The sequence below is a fragment of the Microcebus murinus genome, chromosome 1 (assembly GCF_040939455.1).
Source record: "Microcebus murinus isolate Inina chromosome 1, M.murinus_Inina_mat1.0, whole genome shotgun sequence".
Classification (NCBI taxonomy): Eukaryota; Metazoa; Chordata; class Mammalia; order Primates; family Cheirogaleidae; genus Microcebus; species Microcebus murinus.
The window spans coordinates 86503029-86525664 of NC_134104.1; the positions used below are offsets into that span (position 1 = coordinate 86503029).

Below are 22636 nucleotides of genomic sequence, written 5' to 3' on the forward strand. Positions count from 1 at the left end.
TTTATCTTGTAAGTTGGAGATCTTTTACCTTAACCAATTTGAACATGGTTCTACATGAAAATCAAGACAACTTTGATGTTCGCTCTTTTGATATATCTGTACTTATCAACTCTTAGCTACCAGAGTTGAAGGAACATCACTGTGGCACATTTCAAAGTCATTGTTTGAATAATGTACTTTTGAATAAAACTTGCACTAAAATTTTAGCCTCTTTTTTAAACATGTCATAATAAAGGGAAGACTTTGGCTTTAAGTTTTGGAAAAGCATTTGATTTTGAGAATATTCGATTTTATTGAAAAAAGATGAAAAAATTTGTTGTCCAGAAAAGCAAAAGCAAAACATTTGAAGGTATTTTAAGTATAGATAAGTAATCAATAAGTAGACTGTGCTTGTTAAATATAAAAAAGAATGGAGGGACAAAGAGATACTGAATATGTAAGAGGCGTTAAGTATACATAAAGTACTTGTGCACTAAGTACTCACATACTAAAAATATATGGGCATTTAATATTTATAAGGCTTTAATTCTGCTGCCCACTGTTGAAAAAGATCCTGATTCTAGGTGTTCTCTGTACAAGAAACACAAATAAAACCTATGTCTGTCAGCAGGCTAATTAGTAAGCTTACAGCTATTAGCCAAGTATATTCTCCCTGCGTCTTTCCGATAAAGCAAATATGTGCTATTGGTTAGTGCCAATTTCTCTCTATTGGCTCCCTTGCTTGAAACTATAACTCTGGACCTCATAACCACATAGCCAATGAGGAAACCAAATGTGGCAGAGAAATAGTACCTATGAACACTGCATACCCCACAATTCAGGTATTTGAACATTTCCAACCTGCTTGTACCTTATCATAAATGTATTAACCTATCTTATCTCTCTCTTCCTTACTTCCTCCTATGTGTCTTAAATTGATTTAAAAACTATGTGATTTGAGGAATTTAATTTGGTGAATGAGCCTCTCTGTTCTGTGTCCTCCAGGATAGCTCACCTGTTAGTATAACTGGAGACTGTCTTTGCATCAAGGTAAATGACAAATTTCATTTCAGTTAGGGATCATATCCCCAACATTACCATATACTACATGTTTTGGATTTTTAATTAAAAATAAGTCATCTGATTCCTGAGTATACCAGAAATTAGAGTGTGAATCAGTATGTCCCAACACTTGATATAATCTGATGAAGCATTTCAGGAATGGCTGACATTTATAAAGACTTTGAGAAAAGATAGAGAAAAAATACATATGTTTCTCAAGGGTTGATTTGGACCTTTTTCCTCCAATTTTGAGATATCTCATTTTAGCCTTATGTAATGATGGGACTCCTTCATCAATGAGAATGTTCACAACACCATCTATGGATCTTATTTTTTGTATTTTGATGTCTAATAATGGTAATGCCAAGCAATGAGGTATTTAAAAATAGCTCATTTCTTGGAAAGAATAACTAATGTCTAAGAGATTGCTCCCATCCTAATGATAACAAGCAAAACTACCACTCAGCTTGACTAAATTTTTCTGTAGTGAATAGCTATCCAAATACTATTAGTTTTCTTTACTTCGTTCATCATATAACATACATTGAAATCATTTTTATGGCAAAGCTTGATTTAAAAAAAAAAAAAGCCCGGCCAGGCTTGGTGGCTCACGCCTGTAATCCTAGCACTCTGGGAGGCCGAGGCGGGCGGATTGCTTGAGGTCAGGAGTTCGAAACCAGCCTGAGCAAGAGTGAGACCCCCGTCTCTACTAAAAATAGAAAGAAATTAATTGACCAACTAATATATATAGAAAAAATTAGCCGGGCATGGTGGCGCATGCTTGTAGTCCCAGCTACTCAGGAGGCTGAGGCAGAAGGATTGCTTGAGCCCAGGAGATTGAGGTTGCTGTGAGCTAGGCTGATGTCATGGCACTCATTCTAGCCTGGGCAACAAAGCAAGACTCTGTCTCAAAAAAAAAAAAAAAGAAAAAGCCCAACATCCATTTATTCAATGTATGGTTTACTTATTTAGAGCAGTGTAAATTCCAACACAACAAAATTATAGGAACTATACACACACACTACTCATGTGTATGTGTATATACACACTCTGAATATCTTTTATATCATCCTTAGCATAAAAAGGGGGAAAAACACTAAAAGGATTAGTAAAGGATATTCCAACACTTGCTCAGACATAAAAGTAAAAATATACATTGAATCTAATTTAAATATGAGGAATGTGTGGAATTCAGGCTGTCAAGTAACTGCTACCAGAATCAGGATTCTGACTCAGACAGGCGTTCTGCCTTTGGGCAGAGCCTTGGGCATTTGTCAGAAGCCTACTATCTTAAAACACTGTTTACAGAATTTATCTAGTCTTTCCGAATATCTGGCTATGTTAACTCATTATTTGACTCTGGTCTTTCCTGCACTGGGATATATAGACCAAGTTCTGGCTTCTTGCCCACAATCTTCTCAGAGCCAATGTACAGTTTCCCAGTGGCTCTGACAACATGCTCTCCTATTATTGAACAAAAACATAGACCAATTAGTCAGTGATACAACATAGTTGTTTTAAAAATAGTTCATTACTGAAGAAAATTAAATTGCTTTTGTTTCTGATTTTGGACATCTGAGCTTGTGACTGGATTTCAAATAAACAGCATCATATTCAGCCACCTTCCCCACCCCTATCTTTTTTTTATCATCAAATGAAATTGCTTCATATGAATCATACTCTCTGATTATGAGCCTTTTTGCTTCTGGTTTGCTTATTCAACTCCTCCCTTATATAATTTTATTATAAGTTAGAGATCCCCCAATTCCCCATCTTAAGCCCACATTACATTGTAATTCATTTTTCCCCTCCTAAGACATCTCATCTGGGATAAGGACCTAAATCTGTTTGGTTGTTTGTTTGCTTGTTTTCTTTCAGTTTTTTTTTTTTTTTTAATTTTAATAGGTTTAGGCGATATAAGTTGAATTACATGTATATATTGTACAGTGGTGGATTCTGGGCTTTTAGCATACCTATCACCCAAGTAGTATACATTGTACCCCACAGGAAATTTTTAATCCCTCATCCCCTTTCATTCTCCCCTCTGTGGTCTCCAATGTCCATTATACCGCTCTGTGTGCCCTGTGTAGCCAGTTTGACTCACATTTATAAAAACATGTGGCATTTTTTTTTCTGTTCCTGTCTTACTTCACTTAGGGTATTGGCCTCCAGTTCCATCCAAGTTGCTGCAAAAGATGTTATTTCATTCTTTATTATCAATATAAACCACGTTTTTGTAATCCACTCATCAGTTTATGGGCACTTAGGTTGAACTCAATATCTTTGTCGTAGTGAATTGTACTGTGATAAACATATGAATGCAGGTATGTTTTTGATACATATTTTTTTCCTCTAGGTATATACATAGTAGTGAGATTGCAAGGTCAAATGGTAGATTTACTTTTAGTTCTTTGGGAAATCTCCATACTGATCTCCATAGAGGTTGTACTAATTTACATTCCCACCATCAGTGTATACGTTTTCCCTTTAACTCCATCCAGGCCAACATCTAGTATTGTTACTTTTAATAATGGCCATTCTGATTAGAGTAAGATAGTATCTCATTGTGGTTTTAATTTGCATTTCCCTAATGATTAGTGATGTTGAGCACTTTTTCAGATTTCTTAGCTATTTGCATATCTTCTTTTAAAAAATGTTCATGTCATCTGCCCATTTTTTTAATCGGACTATTTGTCTTTTTCTTACTGACTTATTTGAGTTCCTTATAGAGTCTGGATATTAGTCCTTTGTCAGATACATAGTTTGTGAATATTTTCACAAACTAAGGTTGTCTAAGTACTATTTATTATTTCTCTTGCTGTTCAGAAGCTTTTTGGTTTACTTAAGTCTCATTTGCCTATTTTTCTTTTCTTTTTTGCATTTGTTTCTGGGGTCTTAGTCATAGATTTCTTGCCTTTGGAAAAGGCAAAAAAATTCTAGAAGAGTTTTTCCTAGGTTTTATTCTAGAATTTGTATTGTTTCAGATCTTACAATTAACTCTTTAATCCACCTTGAGTTAATTTATGCATATGGTGACAGGGATTCAACTTCATTCTTCTGGATGTGGCTATACAATTTTCTCAGCACTATTTATTAAATGGTGTGTCTTTTCCTCAGTTTTTGTCTGCTTTGTCAAAGATCAGTTGGTTGCAGGTATATGGTTTTATTTCTCAGTTCTCTATTTTTCTTCCATTGATCTATGTGTCTACTTTTATGTCAGTACCATATTGTTTTAGTTACTATAGCCTTGTAGTATAATTTGAGGTCATGTAAAATGATGCCTCTAGCTTGTATTTTGCTGTTGTTGTTTTTGCTTAGGACTTCTTTGGCTATTTGGTCTCTTTTTTGATTCCATATAAATTTTAGAATTGTTTTTTTCTAATTCTGTGAAGAATGGTGTTGGTATTTTAGTAGGAATTGCATTTAATCTTTAGATTGTTTGGGCCACTGTGGTCATTTTAACACTCTTGATTCTTTTGATCCATGAGCATAGGATGTTTTTCCATTTGCTTGTGGTGTCATCTATAATTTCTTTCATCAGAGATTTGTAGTTCTCCTTGTAGAGATCTTCAACTTACTTAGTTAAATTTATCCTAGTTTTTTTCTTTTCTTTTGCAGCTATTATAAATGGGACTGAGTTCTTGATTTGTTTCTCAGCTTGGTTGTTGTTGATGTATAGAAACACTATTGATTTTTCTGTTGATTTTATAACCTGAGACTTTACTGAATTTATTTGTCAATTCAGGAGTCTTTTGGAGGAGCCCTTAAGGTTTTCTAGGTATAAGATCATATCATCAGCAGAGATTATTTGGCTTCTTCTTTTCCAATTTTCAGGCCCTTTATTTTTTTCTCTTTCCTATTGTGCTGGCTGGAATTTCCAGTAGTATGTTGAATAGAAATGGATATTCTTGTCTTGTTCTAGCCTTTAGGGGGAATGCTTTCAACTATTCCCCACTCACTATGATGTTGGCTGTGGGTTGTTATATATGGCTTTTATTATTTTGAGATATATTTCCTTCTAGCCTCAGGTTTTTAAGGATTTTATCATGAAAGGATGCTGGGTTTTATCAAATGCTTTTATTGCATCTGGTAAAAGCATGTTAATTGACTTGTATATGTTGAACCATCCTTGCATTTCCTGGAAAGAAACTCACTTGATTGTGCTGAATTATCCTTTTGATGTGTTGTTAGATTTGGTTGGTAGTATCTTGTTGAGTATTTTTGCAGCTATATTCATCAGCACTATTGGTCTGTAATTTTCTTTTCTTTATTTTTTACATTTATTTATTTATTTATTTATTTAGTTGCACCCTTTGGAATCAGGGTGATACTGGCTTTGTTGCATGAGTTAAGGAGGATTCCCTCCTTCTCAGTATTTTGTAATAGTTTCAGTAGGATTGGCACTGGTTGGTTTTTCTTTGTAGATCTGTTAGAACTTGGTTGTGAATCCATCTGTCTTGAGCGGGGCTTTTGCTTTTTTTTTTTATGGGAGTTTTTAAATTACTGATTCAATCTTGCTGCTTATTATTGGTCTGCTCAGGAGTTTATTTCTTCCTGGTCCAAACTTGGGAGGTTGTAAGTTTTCAGGAATTCATCCATTTTCTCTAGGTTTTCTGGCTTGAGAGTATATAGGTATTCATAATAGTTTCTGATGATCTTTTGTATACCTGTGGTATCACTGTAACATCTCCTTTTTCATTTCTGATTGTGTTTATTTAGATCTGCTCTCTTCATTTCATGGCTAGTTTGGCTAGTGGTTTATCAATTTTGTTTATCTTTTCAAAGAACCAACTTTTCATATTGTTGGTCATTTGTATTGTTTCTTTTCATTTAGTTCAGCTTTGAGCTTTATTTCTTTTCTTCTGCTAACTTTAATTTGTAGGCCTTTAATTTGAACATAGATTGAATTCACCCAAATGTTTACCTCTAGTCCATCTTTGAATTCCAGATCACTATATACAATAGCTACTTAATCTTTCTTTCTGAATAATTGCAAGTATCACACTATATGTACAAACTAAATGAAAGAGGAGCACAATTCAGTGCTGCTACTCTTCCTGTAGTTCCTCTTAATGCAATGTCCTTTCAATTCACTTACTTATGTATGCCAAAAAAAAGGCATATAGATGACCTCCTCTGTACAATTTTAGCAGAGAACTTTGCTTACCTCTTCCTGATATTTATCTGCTGATTCTGTTTACTTGTTTAAATCTCTACTGTCACCTCTCTATTCTGGGATGATCATCACTCCTCCGGGCTACTGACACAATCTTCCATCGCCCTCCCTGTATCTGTTCTTTTGCTCCTCTAATCAATCTTCAACATTGTGTTCAAAACGACCTTTTGAAACATAAATATCATCTCTATAACATTTAAATGGCTTCTCATTGCACTTTGTTAAAGACTACAATCCTAAGCATGACTTGTAAAGTTTGTCCCAATATCGTCTCCATCAATTCTATCATGCTCTCCCTCACTTTTCAGCAAATAGGATAGAGAGGATTTCTTTAATTTCATCCATTTTTTCATGTTTTTCTGTCCATAGCATCATAACCTATGCCACTTACTCTATGTCTGAAATATCTTCTAAGTTCTCTAAGATAAGGCCTACCTATGCTTCAGATAATTTATTGTCACATTTTCAGGAAAGTCCACCCTGACTGTGCCTCCCTAGTCAAAGCTTAAATTAGAGCCAAATGTTATGTGTTCTGACTATGCCATGTAAATATGCTAAAGCTCAACATTTATTTGTGAAATTATTTGATCATCTTCTTTAGACTAGAAGCTCTATGAAAGCAAGAGTATTAGGTAATTTTGCTCACGTTTCACAGTGATTTAACAGAATTGCTGGCATGAGTAGGTCTTCCATAAACATTTGTTGAATCAATCAGCAAATATGTATAAGAGAAGACTCTGTAGTGTCTAGGATTTTTCTTTGGAAATCTTGGTTCCATATCGAAGAGTGTCCATGCAGGGCTTCCCTGTGCTGGTTTCTGGTGGAGTACAGCTCAATCATCTGGGATCTTTTAAATGAAACTTAATACATGATTTCAAAAGAAACCCAACTTTCATGAAATATTCTTATCAAAATAGGATGTGTACATGGTAGCAAATGAATGGTACAGCTGAGTTTATGATGAAAAGTAATTGGCTCCAACTCATTCCTTTTGCACCCCAAGCCCACTTCTCAGAAGCACTCTCTTTAACTATCTTTCCATTTAGTGTTTCTACTAATTACATTCATAGAACTATTTCTAGATTTATAAATTATATAGATAAATAAATTGATTTCCTGATACACAAAACATGAGAATTTAACTGATGCTATTCTTTCCTATCCCTTTCTTAAGGTTAAGACTTAGACAACTATGTTTAGTTCTTTGATTACTTACCTTTCTACTTTTAAATAATAACTGCCCCTTTTATTTCAAAACCTTGCACATTTCAGCAGTATCCCCTGAACCTTCCCTTTGAGAGATAAGTTTTACATTTAAATTTTGTAATTTGTGGTTTTACTCTAATATTTAGCATTTTCCTGATAAAATGTATGTTAACAAATGCACAATCTGATTATGTCATAGTGTTCTTTCTGTAAATTTGCACACCAATAAAATATGTATAAAAACAAGGAAAATACTTTTCTCAAATTGGTTAAAATGCACTCAATGGCTTTTGCATGTTTACTCTTTTTATTAATAACTGAAAAATGTTATACGATGCAAATTAATAAACTTACAAGCCATCCTAAGCAATCTGATAGTTTCTTGTGAGGGAAGTTGGAGCAGGGGGAGAAAAAAGTGTTCTTTAGTTTAAATAAGTAAATTACCACTAGGTTTATTATAATCATATATTTTTCAAATAACTTACAATAAATTCCACTTGAATTTAAATTTCACATATATATAGAATTTTTCACATGAAAGATGTGTCAATAATCTCTTGGTAAGATTCATTCATCTAAAAATTTATTGACACAAAATATTCAAAATGATAACTGCAAATATTTTTAGAATTAAAAATAGAAGACATTAACAAATCATTCTGGATAGCTTTTGTAAGAGGTAGATACACACTTAGCTCAATTCACATGTTTACTTTCTATAGAGTAACAAGTGAAAAAGAGAATTTATAATGCCTTTCAGAAAATTTTCCATTAATACTTCCATAACTATAGAGTTTAGGGTTCAATAAAATTGTGCATTTAAAATTAAATATGCAAGGTTGATATTGAGAATGAACAGAAGAGGACACAGTTTAGAATTCACATGAAAAAGTATCTTCATGTGTTACTCATTTAAGAAAATAGAATATTAGATATATATATTTTAAAGTAAGAATGCTAATGTAAACTACACAGAGAACTAAATTGAATGGGACAAAGATATATGAGTATGGTGTAAATACCTATAGAAAGAATCTGAGAAAACAAATAAAGCTTGGCTCTAGTTTATTAATAAAACTACTAAGCTTCTGTTAAAAACTCTGCAATTCATTAACCTCAATTTTCTCAATTTTTTCATCTATTTGATTATTTGTTTTACAATGTTATTATTGGTGCTCAATTTAAAATATCCATTAAGAATATCTTATTCAAATGAGAAGAAACATACCAAATAAAAGCACATTTTAGAATTTTGATAAAGACAATATAAAATCATTGAAGAGATAACATTTTCTATGTCCCCCAGAATAAACCAGACCAATCCATTTTTACCATAAGTCAGTATCTATGATTGTTCAAAAGGCATAATTGCCCTGCTCATTCCAAAACATTACATATAATCTCAGTTTCTTTAATCTTTTGAAATTCTATCAGAAGTGGTTCCAAGTGTAATCTGGATCTTTTATTATTTCAAAGGCAAGTGCCAAAGAAAATGATAATTTCAAAGCAGTAAACATGCTATTCTGGTTATAAAATTTAAATAATTGTTAGTTTTTATATTTATTTTATAAATTTTAAAATTTATTTTTAATATATAAATAATAACTATTTATATTATAAGATATTATATATTTTGATCTATTATGTATTATAGAAATATTAAATTAAGCTAATTAACATATCTATCACCTCAGTAACTTTTTTTTGTGGTGAAAACCTTAAAAATCTATCCTGTTAGCAATTTTGAACCATACAGTACTTTAGTATTAACTATGGTTACCATGCAGTGTAATATATCACCAAAACTTCCTTCGTCTAACTGAAACTTTATTCCCTTCGATCAACATCTTCCCTGCTGCTGATCAGCAGGGATCAACATCCCTTCCCCTATTCCCAAGCCTCTGGTAACAATCTTTCTTCTCTCCTTCAGTGAATAATTTGTTTCCTGTCCACTCTCTGACTACATTTCATGTCACTCTCTCATTTACCAGGCTCAAGTCACAGTAGCCAATTTTTTTGTTGTTGTTCTTTGAAAATAACAAACTCATTCCTACTCAGTGTCTTTTCTCATACTTTTCCCTCAGATACCCTCACTGTGTCTGCTCAAATGCTACTTTCTCAGGTAATCCATCTCTGACCACCCAATCCAAAGTAACCTTACCCTTCACCCTTACTCCCTATTGTCATTCTGAAGCTATTACTTTATTTTCTTCATAGTAGTAATCGTGACCTGAAATTATCATATTTATGTGTTTAATGTCTGTCCTGCAACTCTAGGCTATAAACTCCATGAGGGCAAGCACCTTGTCTGTCCTATTCATTACTAACTATATCCTCAGCACTTGCTATGTTCCCAGCACGAATAGGATTGCCTGGCCTTTAGCAGGTGATCAATATATAAACAAATGTAAATAAGAAATGTGCAAATAATCTTTATAATAATAAAAAAAACGAAAACAGAATTTTCTCCATAATAGTCATACACAAAATAACTAAGAAAATATTAAAATAAAGTTTAGTATAGCATAGCACTTAACCTCATAGGATTATTGGCAGATTAAATGAGACAATGCTAGCAAACGATTTAGCACAAGGCCTGGCAGATAGAAGGTGCTCAACAAAGGTTCTTATCATGATTAATTATTATTTCTCCACCAAAGTGTATGTAAAGGCATCATTAAGGCATTGGGATTGATAAATTTTAACATATGCAAAATATATTATAAGGAAAATATTAATACATTTTATTATGCATAAGAAATTATCAGGAAGAAAATCCACAGAGTTTTAAAATATTCATAATTTATGGTAAAGTTTCATATTTGCAAAAATGTTATAGTATATCAAAGTTAAGTTCATCTCAGTAACTTAAAAAGTTTTGGCATATTTACCAATGTTCAGGAGAGTTAAACTATTGTTACATGACCTCCTCAAAATAAGCTTACTAAAGTATCCATGACACAATTTTTATCTTGCAATTTAAAATCATGAATATCTTTGAGCATCACTTAATAATTATTTATTATATTGAATGATAAAAGAGTCTTATAAAAATAACTTGTCCCAAAGATAAAATTATAAATCAAATACAGGAAATGGATCAAAAGAGAAATCTCCAACTTTATTTTTACAAAGTGCTTACAAGGTGCTTAAAGTTGCATTTTAAATCTTGAAGAACACTATTTATATTGCTAATGTAGACATGTTATACAGCTTAAAAGGGAACCAAAATATATATGTATGAGTTACAGATAATTAAGCCCCATAGGATAAAGCTGTATTTAGGTGATTACATAGATTGTAATATCAAGTAAAAACTTTTTTTGAAAATCCATTTCTATTTCAAGTCATGTAAGTTGCTCAGTGAAATCTTAAAAGGTATAATAAAATTAAAATATTTTCCTGGAAATGCATTTTATTTAAATATTACTTTAAGTGATTAATTGCTATTCTCAGTAAATAAGATGTTCCCAGAAATTTGTGTTGTCAAAGTAATTTATCTTACAACACGGATAGCAATGAAGTGCTGATGGTCCTTGATATATGAGGCCAACTTCTACTTGGTTCAGATATAGCTCGAATGAAATTCCATTTAGAAGTGTAACTTTAGATTTTTTCAGCAGTTTACAGAAGGAGAGAAAGAATACATTGCTATACATTTCTCTAACTCATCATAAATACTGCTGGTATTTCTATATTAAAGGTTTCATGACACTTGGTGAGAATCTAAATCTAGTTACTGTGTTACATGTATAGTTACTAGTTGATTACTAGTACTGTTGACTAGTACTGTCAGTCAACATAGACAATCTCTGACTCTATGTTGCATTGCTTTTGGCACACTCTTATTTGGAGAAAGGCTTAGCTTCACATGGCTTTTGCAACTGATCTTCCTCTGTAAATTGTGATCACTATGTTTGGGAACACAGAGGGGGGGTTACAGCTAATTAGAGATTAAGGGGTGCTTTGCATTAGCAAATTATTAGATTCTGTAAGCAGAGAATCATAGATATGAAACACATTTAGAGAAAATATAAGTTTATTTCCTGAAGAGATGGGAGGTCAAGCCACTAATCCAGGATCGTACAACTTGTTTCTGGCAGAACCTATGAGGACCAGAATCCAAGCATTCTGGCTCCAATGTGAGTGCTTGCTGTTTCCACTATACTCTGTTACTTCAGATATTAACAGATATCACAGATAACTGTGTGAGGAATTGTAGTTTTGTATGATTCAGGCTGGGGCCCAAAAAGTAAATTAAGATATTTTAATTTATGCCATTCACTCCCCCAGAATGTTTTGACAATGCAAAATAAAATGCGTGTCTACACAAAAGTATTACAAACAAGGATGAGGGAACCTGCACATTGTAAACCTGCATGTTCTTCTCCCATGTTACTATACCCAGGACCTGAAATAATGTCTAGCACATGTTTGACACCTTCCAAATATTTGTTGCATAAACAAATACATGAAATTTAAAACTTAATGGGCTGGGCATGGTGGCTCACGCCTGTAATCCTAGCACTCTGAGAGGCCGAGGCGGGCAGATTGCTCAAGGTCAGGAGTTCGAAACCAGTCTGAGCAAGAGCGAGACCCCGTCTCTACTATAAATAGAAATTAATTGGCCAACTAATGTATATAGAAAAAATTAGACAGGCATGGTGCTACATGCCTGTAGTCCCAACTACTTGGGAAGCTGAGGCAGTAGGATTATTTGAGTCCAGGAGTTTGAGGTTGCTGTGAGCTAGGCTGATGCCATGGCACTCACTCTAGCCTGGGCAACAAAGCGAGACTCTGTCTCAAAAAAAAACCTTAATGAACTCATAGGATAACCTCCAATGCTAGCTTTCAATTCAGTTCTAATGTATGAGTTTAGGAATTCTGAATAACTAATCTTTATGGCAGCCAATTTTTCTTAAGTATATCAACAATGTCTAATGACGTCTTTAAAAGTTCTTCTTCTCTTCCAAATTTAATAAAAGCTAATGCGAGGAATAAATATATCCTTCATCATTAGTGATTTGAGTAGACATTTCTTTATTGTTGTCAAAATAACTCAAATATTTCATTATTCTTCTTTTAACTATAAGAATGACTCTCTGGAATTTTACACAAAGCCTACAGACTAGTAAAATAAAATGGTAAAAATAGAAAACATTAGACAATATTAATTTACTGAGAAAATATATATTTTAGTACCAGAGTTTTAATGTTGTTATTTGGTTTTTTGTTGGCATTAATTTATCTGGTACTCACTCAAAGGACTAACTGCATACCCACACACCAGCATGACCTGACATTTTATGGCAACCAAATAAAAGTATCTCCTGGACTTCTATAAAAACAAATAACTAATCTAGCTCCAAGGGACAATTCACTTTTGTCTGCCTTTACTGCAGTTTCAAAGAAAGACTCTGAAACTGTAAAAGCCTAACACAGGTCAAAGAGAAGGGGAGAACTGGGGAGTATACACAAAAGTAAGATAGAAAACAAAGCAAAAGAGAAAAAGAAGGTGAAAAAAAATCTCACAGAAACCCCCTGAGGGAAGTAACTCACACCAAACCTCCTTCTATCCAGCTTCCTGCATTCCCTGTTGAGTACATACAAACGTGTGCACACACAAACATGCACACCGAAACCAAATAAAACAACAAAAAATTAGAGCTCAAACCAGAAACTAGCATGTGAGGTAATTTTATGAATGTGATCTCATTCATTTGTTTATTTCAAAAATATGTATAAAGGATTTAAAAATGTCAGGCTTTTTGCTAGGTGCTTAGGACATGAATTTGGCTTTATCCTTCTCTCAAATAACTCACAGTCAAGTAGAATAAACCAACCATTTATAGCAGAGTGGTAAAACTAGTCAAAGAAATGTATAGAGCTCTGTGGGGGGCGGAGAGAGGGAGCCAATTTATTCAGAGCTGGAGAAGGACAGGGAGAAGATTAATACAATGGGTTTTCCAGAAGATACTATTAATAAAATCCAGTTTCTGTTGGAGTGGCCATTAGCTGGTGTAAATGCAAGAGACAGTGGGAAAAGCATGTTGGAAATGGTCTGAAGAAAGAAACAGAATGATATTTTTGGAAATTGCAAATACTTAGTATAGCATAGCTGATAACAAATTACACAGACTTTTTTTTCAGTATTTGATCATTTTATTCACAAAATATAAGCAAGACTTACATCCCTTTCTAGTGAAACTGTTCTCTTCAAATAATTTTATGTGGAGGACCATGAGATGTATCAATTATAAAACATGTTACAAAGAAAACATTTTTAAAATTTATAAATACAAACTAGTACTTTTTACAAGAATTCTCTATAAAGTTCACCAATCAATGTAAAAAATAATCTGTTTCAACTTAATATAAGGCATGTCCAGTTTATGTCATTTTGTAGAATTATTTTTGCTTTGCTGGGGACTTTTCCCTTTGGCAGTCCTGATTTTTCTTTGATTCTCTGGGTTGTTCAGAGTATCAGCTAGATTTTTCCCATTGCCTCTCAGCACCATTCTGATACCTATCCTCATCGCTTCTAGAGCCTGAATGTTTTCTATTTTTTTCCTTTGACTTTGATCTATCTTTTCTTCTAAAATTGTCACTGTCCTTATTTCGGTGTCTGTGCCTCTCATTCTCAGGAAAAGAATTTCTCCTCTCTCCTTGCTTCTTTTTAGGATCACCATGCTTATTTTCCAAATCTATGTGCATTTCTTGGTCTCTGTCATTCATGACTCTGCTGTAATTATTTCGTTCAGGAGGAACATCTCTGTCAGACATATATTTCCTTATGGGATCTCTCCAATTTGGATCTCTTGAATTTTGATCTCTGTGTTTTTCTGACCTCCTTTCTCTTTCAGTCCTTGTTTCCTGGTGCCTTTGTTCTAGTCTTCTTTCTTCGTGTTTCCTATCATTTTTGTGTTGGCTCCTGATCAATTTATCTACTTCTTTACTTCTGGTCTTCCTTTGTCCCTTCTTTCTTGTTTCTTTAGCTGGGGCAGAGCTGTGACTGCTGGCAGATGAAGACCTGCTCTCTTCACTGGACGACTCTGAACTGCTGTTGCTGCTGTCAGCATCAGAGTCAGAGGAGTCAGACTCTGAAGAGGAGGATGCTGAAGAGGAAGATGGGGAGGATTTATTTTGCTCGACATCTGGTTTCTGTGCCAAGATGACCTTTGGTGTATTTTTGAGATGCTCACGCAATTCATCCTTTAAACCCCCAAGACCTATAGAAGTAAAGAAGTTGATGGCAAACCAAGTGTTTCTTGGATTATCTTGGGGTAATAATCCCTCAAAGAATGGCTATAGGGTTTCATCCTTTAATCTTGCATTAAGTTTAGGGAGACCTATGTATTCACACAGTTCCTGGAAAAATATTTTGACAAAAATTCTACTGGATGATGTGGTGAATTCTTCACTCAGTTTTATACATTCAAGAACACTCCATGGAAGTGAATCAGTGTATAAAAGGTGAGCAAACATCTTACCAACATTTCTCAATTTGTTTGTTTCCAAGCGATGGATGGTATCATATTGTTCTTTGAATATACTTTCAAAAGATTCCATGTATTCTTTTTTTTGGCATGCAAAATCTCCCAGCTAATAAGCCAAAACATTTCTCGTATGCTCTCTGTTGGGCACAGCAATCAAGTATCATGTTGCAGAGTTCTTTTGTTTGACTTTCAGGGAACTCCATTTTCAGCAATTTGTGAGCACATTCTTCAAAACTTAAACTTGACTGAATAGCAAGGTAAATTGTATGATGAAATGAGATCAGATTAATTTCTGTTTTGTCATGGAAAGTCACTTTTTGTCCTTCTTCATCTTCTTCTCCTTCTTCCTCCTCCTCTTCTTCCTCCTCCTCCTCACTACCTCCAGCTTCTTGGTCTGTGTTTGAGTCACTGTCTCCTTCATCAAGAATTTCTTTCTTAATGGTTTTGTACTTTTCTTCATTCTCCATAAAATTTGGATCCATCCTGAAAACATTAAGAACATCTTCTGGATTATAGTCATCCTCTAAAGGGAGCATATGGGTGAACTGATCATCTTCTTCCACTAAGTCATTTCCTTCTAGAATAATAGGGTGGTCCTTGAATCCAGCCTTCCGTACAGCAAACATTACTTCAATCATATATTGAACTCTTTTGTCAATTTCAGACTCCTGGAATAGCATTGATTCCTCTTGGTGACACTTGTGTTAATTTGAGGCCACATTCCTTGAGAAAATCAATAGCTACTTCAACACTATCATCTGTTGGTCTTTCCAGGAGCAAAGTGAGCATCTCTAGGCATAAAACCTCATGTGCCGCATTTTGGTTAATAAGATGTGCCACAAATTTTGAAGCAGTCAGACAAAGTTGCTTATCATTTCTTCGATAGCCTTTTTGAAAATTAAGAATTAACCTCTTCAGAATTGATTCGCCAATTTGTGGAAATTTTGAGTTGTTAATTGCCACTAATGCTGCATAAACATGGGTGAAGATTGGAGAAGCACTCTGTGCTTGCAAAACAGATCTAGACAGCAGTCCTCTTCCTTTAACTATATTTTCTTGAAGAAGCTCTTGAATAATAATACTTATATTAGAAATGTTGACTTTGTTGATAAGACCATTGATTGACTTATTTAGGGCCTCCCAGCTCATTCTCTGGCATGCTAAGCTGTTTTTATCTGTAATCTGTTCTTGCATCATCCTGTGCTTTGCAGGAGGAATGTATGCTCCACCAGTGTAAGTAAGGAGAGGATCCAGCTCATCTTTCTTCTTTGCAGTAGGTTCATCCTGAAAAGAGGAACTCTGGGTTACTGATGGTTCTGCACTTCTTATCCCAGGAGATGGAGATTTCCAGGACCTTTTCTGATCCACATCTCTTTCTTTCTCTTTCTCTGCATTTTTCTTGGTCCCTACTTCGGGACTCCATGCTACCATCGTAAGAATGTCCTCTTCTTAAACGTTCATAGTCTGACCTGTTATAATCAAAATAATCTCTATCCCATGGAGATCTTTCTTGTTCTGCATATCTGTCTTCTGGAGAGGAGGTTCTCTGATATGAATTATAGTTTTCCCTTCTGTCATGGCCAGAATGTTTTATCTGTGCCACGTTACTTTTCATTTTCTGTTGCAGTTGATAAATAAATCAAAGATTCCTCAAATTGGTTCAAATAGCAAGTACTCAATGGTCTGAATTCCTTGACAGTTTACTTTTTCTGTCTGCAAATGTCACCTGGAGCCCCACCACACTGCCATTACACCGGAAGTACCTACAGAGACTTATTTAATTGTAGATTATATTACACAGATGAGGCTAGAAGTAAGCAGAACTCAGATAAGAAGAATCCTGTCTACTACCTTGAAATGTTTGGGTCATTATAGTAAGTAGGAACCATTCAAAGATCTAAAGTAGTAGAGCATTTACAGTGATCATTCCAAAAGCAGTTTTAGAAAGGATTGAAGGAGACTGAGTCACGAGACAAAAAGAAACATTGTCCTGCTTGGTTCGAAGAATTGCTCTGTAGCATTCAGCTTATCTTTGTGATGTAAGCATAATTTGCTTTCTTAAAAAGTAATCATCTGTCACATTAAATTAATTTTGTCAATTTGCTTCTTATTGGCTTTATAATTTTGTTTGTATTTAATGTGTAAATTATATTTAGTTTTATGTTTCCAAACTGATTCCCATTCAGTGCTTCATATTATAGCTAAAGGTTCAAGATTAATTATACCTAAAAACCTTAAATTTATTTAGAAATGTTTTATAGCAATATAATTCAAATCAATCTAACACCATAATTATAAGTGTTCAGAGATCACAGGATATGTTAGGTAGATTTTAATGAGAAAGAGAAGATACACGTGCCTTAGGAAGCCACTTTATGAGAAGTTAATCTCAATTAGAGTTTATAATATCTTCTATTACCAAAATAACCTACAATAATCAAACAATGCTCCTTAAATACACATGATCATCTACTATACTTCCATGCTTAGAATGCCAGGAGATACACCAAGCAATAGCTATGCCCTGGGAAATGCAGCACAGACCAATGTATTCTTAGTCCATGTAGAACCAGTTGAATCTCAGAATGAAAGACACACACATATATATATATATATATAGATTCTATATATATAGTCATATACATGACTGTGATACATAATGTTTCAGTTAATGATGGACCACATATACAACAGTGGTTCCATAAGACTATAATACTGTATTTTTGCTCTATCTGTTCTATGTTTCTATGTTTAGATGTATTTAGATACACAAATGTTTCCCACTGTGTTACAGTTACCTACAGTATTTGGTATAGTAATGTGCTATACAGGTTTGCAATAGGCTATGCCATATAGCCTAGGTGTGTAGTAAGCGATACCATCTGGGTTTGTGTAAGTACGTACACTCTGTGATGTTCACATAACTTTGAAATGGCCTAATGATGCATTTCTCAAAACATATCCCTGTCTTTAAGTGAGATGTGTCTGTATATATGTAAATATATATACATTTCATTTAAAAACATTATTAAATATCTTTTTATTGTGGTTTCAAAAACTACTGGCTTAAGGTAACATTTAAAAAAGAGGAACCACCTGTGTACTAATAAATGTCTCTGACTATGGCAGAATTGATTCGTCCATAATTCAAAGCAAAACTTTCTATTTCTTTCATTATATGTGTATAAAATTATAATACTGGCACACTGGAGTAAACAGATGTGGCTGCTTATGGCTAAAAGTGACAGCCCAGGATTTCTGGCATCCTCATCCCCAAATGGATTCCTCAGGGCTAAGAAATCAGTAACTTCTATAAATATGTACCCATTTTGACCTACTGGTGTGTCCTTGCATTCCAGTTAGGGAGCTTTAGTTTAAAGAAGACTCATGAGCTGGGAAAGAAGGCCATGCCAGAAAGCTGTTGACATTAGGAAGGTTCAACTTGCTGCAAAGAAACTGATTGGCTCATCTATGTTTTAAGTTAATAAAATTGCTCATGCCTCTAGCAGATGAGTCAAGCACTGAAAGGGCAATAACTTTCAATTCCAATGCCGACTGCTTGATTGATAATGGCTGCTTAGAGAGTTTTGTTGAGAAATCATTCTAAGGCTTTCTCCAGGCCCAGTCAGAAATAATGCTGGATTGATTAATGACATTTATCATGGGTGCAGTAGGAAGGAATGACATTATTAACTGACCCAGACCATAAGGTTGATTGTACAACATAAAATATATACTCTGCAACCCTTTCTTTAAAAGTATTTTATGAATTGAACTTCAAGCTTTATATCCTAGGTTTGTTGCACTGTTTTTGGTTATAAATAATTTCTCTGACATACCTACCATAATCCTTTGTTGTAGTTCTTTTTGTCTGTGTAGGTGCTTTCTGTGTAGGTCCTTATTTTTATTGTTTTATATATTCTTATTGATCAAGTAATCTCTAGCTTATTTTATTTCCATTTATCTTTTACTTTTAAATATATATTAAGAAACAGCCTCAAAAGAGGACATGGATAAACACAGCCCTGGTCGTAGAGGAAGCTGGAAATGTTCACTTTTCCTGCAAGCTCTGCATAGGAGTTTCTGCAGCACAAAAGGATCACAAGGCCAGTGCTGATTTAACCCTTGATCCTATGTTCCTCACCTCAGAAAGACTGACGGTAATACCTTAAAAATCACTATTTCTGTGACTTAGGAGAAAACAGATCAAATTATACGAGGATGAAATATAGCCAAGCACATTGGGGGAAGAATGCAGATTAATTGTTTTATCCTCTTTTCTAAGTTTGCCTACGTATTCCTCTTTTAAACATTTATTTAATGCTCTGTTGAGTCCTTTTTCATCCAGAGAATGAGGACGATATTTCATTTGCTTGAAAACATGAAAAATCAGCCCTTTATCTTTCTCTCAACATGTTTGATATCTAGAACATATCAATAAACACCTTTTCTTTAGAGATTCATCGGGTTTAATGAGCAGTACTCGAAAGAGCTGGATTGAACAGTACAAAAGATGGATTCACCAATAGGAAAATGAGACAACATAGTCAACTGATAGAAACAGAAATGTAAATGGCTAATAAATTTAAATATTCAACCTTGCTAGTCATCAAAGAAATGGAAATTAAAATGAAACACCTTTGGAAATGTTGACAATAAAGTGATGATGTAATTCAGAGAAACAGGCATCTCCTCCAGAGGTATAATCTTCCCAGTATGTATCAATACCTTTAAGTGTCATATATAGTAATTTGACTCAGCAATTCATTTTCTAAAAAGCTATCCTAAGAACACTTTCTCAAAATCCTTGCTTATAATTTTTCTAGTGGTCTCTCTAAGAGTAACTTAGCCCTATGGCAGGTAATAGAGTTGGAAAACAATATAATGTGAATGATAGGCTGCTTGTTGGTACTGACTAATTGAGGAGGGAAACTGGGAGATGGTGGAGGAGGGGAGGAATGAGTGCTTAGAAACGATAGAAACAATAAATATAGCAGGAGTATCAAGAACTAAGAATGAAAGTCTGCTGGACGTCAGCTTCAAGTCCTGCTAAGGGTCAGAGATGGGGCTGTCTTTTTTAGTTTCTTCTGTGTCTCTAATTAATTAGTGTCTTTCTCTTTTTCCATCACCAGGAACTCTAACTTGCATGTATGTGTCTGCTGCACAGAGGAGTCCTCCTTGGCTCTGTCAACGTTGCTGCTAAGAAAGCATCATGATTACACACTTTGCTCCACCCAAATGGAACAGGCCTTCTCACTGAAATAATTAACAAGACAAAGCCATAGTTTTGTTTGTTTGTTTGTTTTTGCAGGGATAGTACTTTAAGGAAGATCCAATTCAAACTTAAATTGTGTAAATGAAGAAACAAGACTAAAAAGGTAAACTGGCTTTACTGTGTTGTTAATAACATGGCAGGAATTACAACCTGGGTGTTTAGGGAAACTCTTACCCCAATCCCCCTGTAAAGAAAAAAAAAGGCCCCTAACTTTCACCATAAATTAATGCATTTCCCCTTTCTCATGGGTTGTGGGACTGTAAATAGTAAATTGTGAGCTGTTGTCCATTATACTTACATAAGTCACATGAAGATACATATGTATCTGACCTAGAAACTTAAAGTACACATATTACAATAAATGAAACATGATGCACCCACAAAATTCTCCTGAGAATCTCTCTGTTCAGGAATTATTCTTGCTGCATGTTTTAATGTTGTTAGAGAATGTGGAGAGACTTACCAGCCCACTGAATCTACTTTCAACAAGGTAACAGAATCATGACTGGATGTCACTACTGCTCAGCCTTTCTGTCCCTAGGGGAAATCAATGGGATCAGAAACACACACTCACCCAATGAAGCTCTGACCCTGTTGTGCCTTCCAGGTTTGGCTATGGGTTGCAAGCAAATTTTTACCCTTCTCCCCTACATACTACCTCAAAAGAAAAGAAAGAATTTAGAACTGTTTTAAAATGATGGGAGGTGAGGAAGCTAAAAGTATTTCACCAACAGAAGGTTGAAACTAAGATGAGCAATGAATACAGCTTAGCACTGTCTTGGATAAAGAATAAATAATACAGAGTACCCATTTACTCTTTGTGACTCAAAACTTACATGTCAGTGCCTATTATAATGATTCAAAACTAGATCTTTCTCCCTGGATATTTACAACCTGTTTGGGTCAATGAGTTCAGATGAACAATTGAAAGTACAGTTAATTTATAGGAAGTCCATATGTTACTTGGGAATTGTTTTTCTGAATTTTGAGGAGTCCACTATGATATTTCCATGTCCAGGTTTAACCTCAGTACCATCACAGCTGCTCATCAAGTCTACTGCATCCCTTTCGATTCTTGCAATGCACAGAAACACTCATGTGAATACTTCAAAGTTCAAGGAGGTAAGAAAGACAAGGTTCTAAGTCAGGAGTGGCTCTAATACAATGAAAATTCTCAAGTGGACTAAATAGATATTTGGGTTTTTATTTTTTTCCATGCAGTGGCAACTGCACTATTAATATAAAAATGCCATTGGGTAGCAAGGCATTACAATATTAATATGTATACTTTTAAATGTAAGACAGGTCTCAAATGTAGTTAGTAAAAGTAATTATAGACCTAGATTTCTAGCTTTTCTAGTGCATGGAGACAGTTCCTTTGTAATGTACTAAGTTTGGGACTTAGTGCAAGGAAAAAAATGTATTTGGTTATATGTGCTTCAATCTACCTGGTCTAATCACTGTAGGTCCCAATGGAAGTTCAAAGCAGAGAAGCATTAGCCAGAAGAAAAGAATGTAATAAAAGATTAGTGATGTATCCACCAGAAAAGAATATAATAAAAGATTAGTGATGTATCCACCACAACAAAGAGAAGACTCGGAATTTATGTGTGTCTTTGTGTGTATTTTTTATGTACCTAACATTATTTATCAAATATTGATATTAAAATCTTAGAATTTTGTGGAAAAATTATAATATCTAAGAGATATCAATCCATTAAGAGAGTAATAAATCAGATATAGAAATATTTGCTATATTATAATTTTACATATGATATTATGAAGTATAATTTGGTATACAGAAAGCAATTGTATCAAACCAATACTTTTTAAAAAATTACTATAGAATATTTAGTTCAGGTGTTTTTTTCTTATTTGCCTGTAGCCCAAAAAGGTGAACTTCCAAAATGAAAGTGTGCCCTAACTCCTTATTGGGGGGTTAAAAAAGTGAACCCCAGTCATCCAATTTTTTAAAGGCATGGGACTTGGTGGTTTTCCTTCCTTCTCAGAAGAGGATTCCTGCAGGTGACATAGAGAGAAGCATATATCAAAAGAAAAGCCAATTGTTCAATGAACAGTTTAATAGTTCTTAAGTTGAAGATGCTGATCTCAGTCTAAGGTCATAGCAGGCTGAAATTCATAAAGTCAAGACAAATCAATATGACAAATATGTATTTATCTCCTATTATGTATCAGGTAATAGGCTGGCCCTGTTGGAAACAAAGGGTGGTTATAGGTTATAGATTCAGTTGTTAAATATTTGTATTATTGAACTATGACTAGGCCTCTCCATCTACCTGAGCTTTATTAAGAATCCTCAAAGACGTTAAGGTTTACAGGATAGAGAATAGAAAATCTTACAAAGATTTTAAAAACATTTTTAGAATATACTTGCCAAAAGCTAAAAAAAAAACTTAAAAATATAGTTTTTACCAAAATTAT

At 34.2% G+C, this 22636-nt stretch overlaps 1 protein-coding gene and 1 pseudogene across 3 annotated transcripts in view; both read right to left on the reverse strand.

Moving 5' to 3' along the window:
* Positions 1-22636, reverse strand: part of NAALADL2 (N-acetylated alpha-linked acidic dipeptidase like 2) — a 1254620-nt gene that overhangs the window by 370170 nt on the left and 861814 nt on the right. The window lies entirely within an intron of this gene.
* On the reverse strand, positions 9093-21896 carry LOC105862398 (pre-mRNA-splicing factor CWC22 homolog pseudogene; annotated as a pseudogene).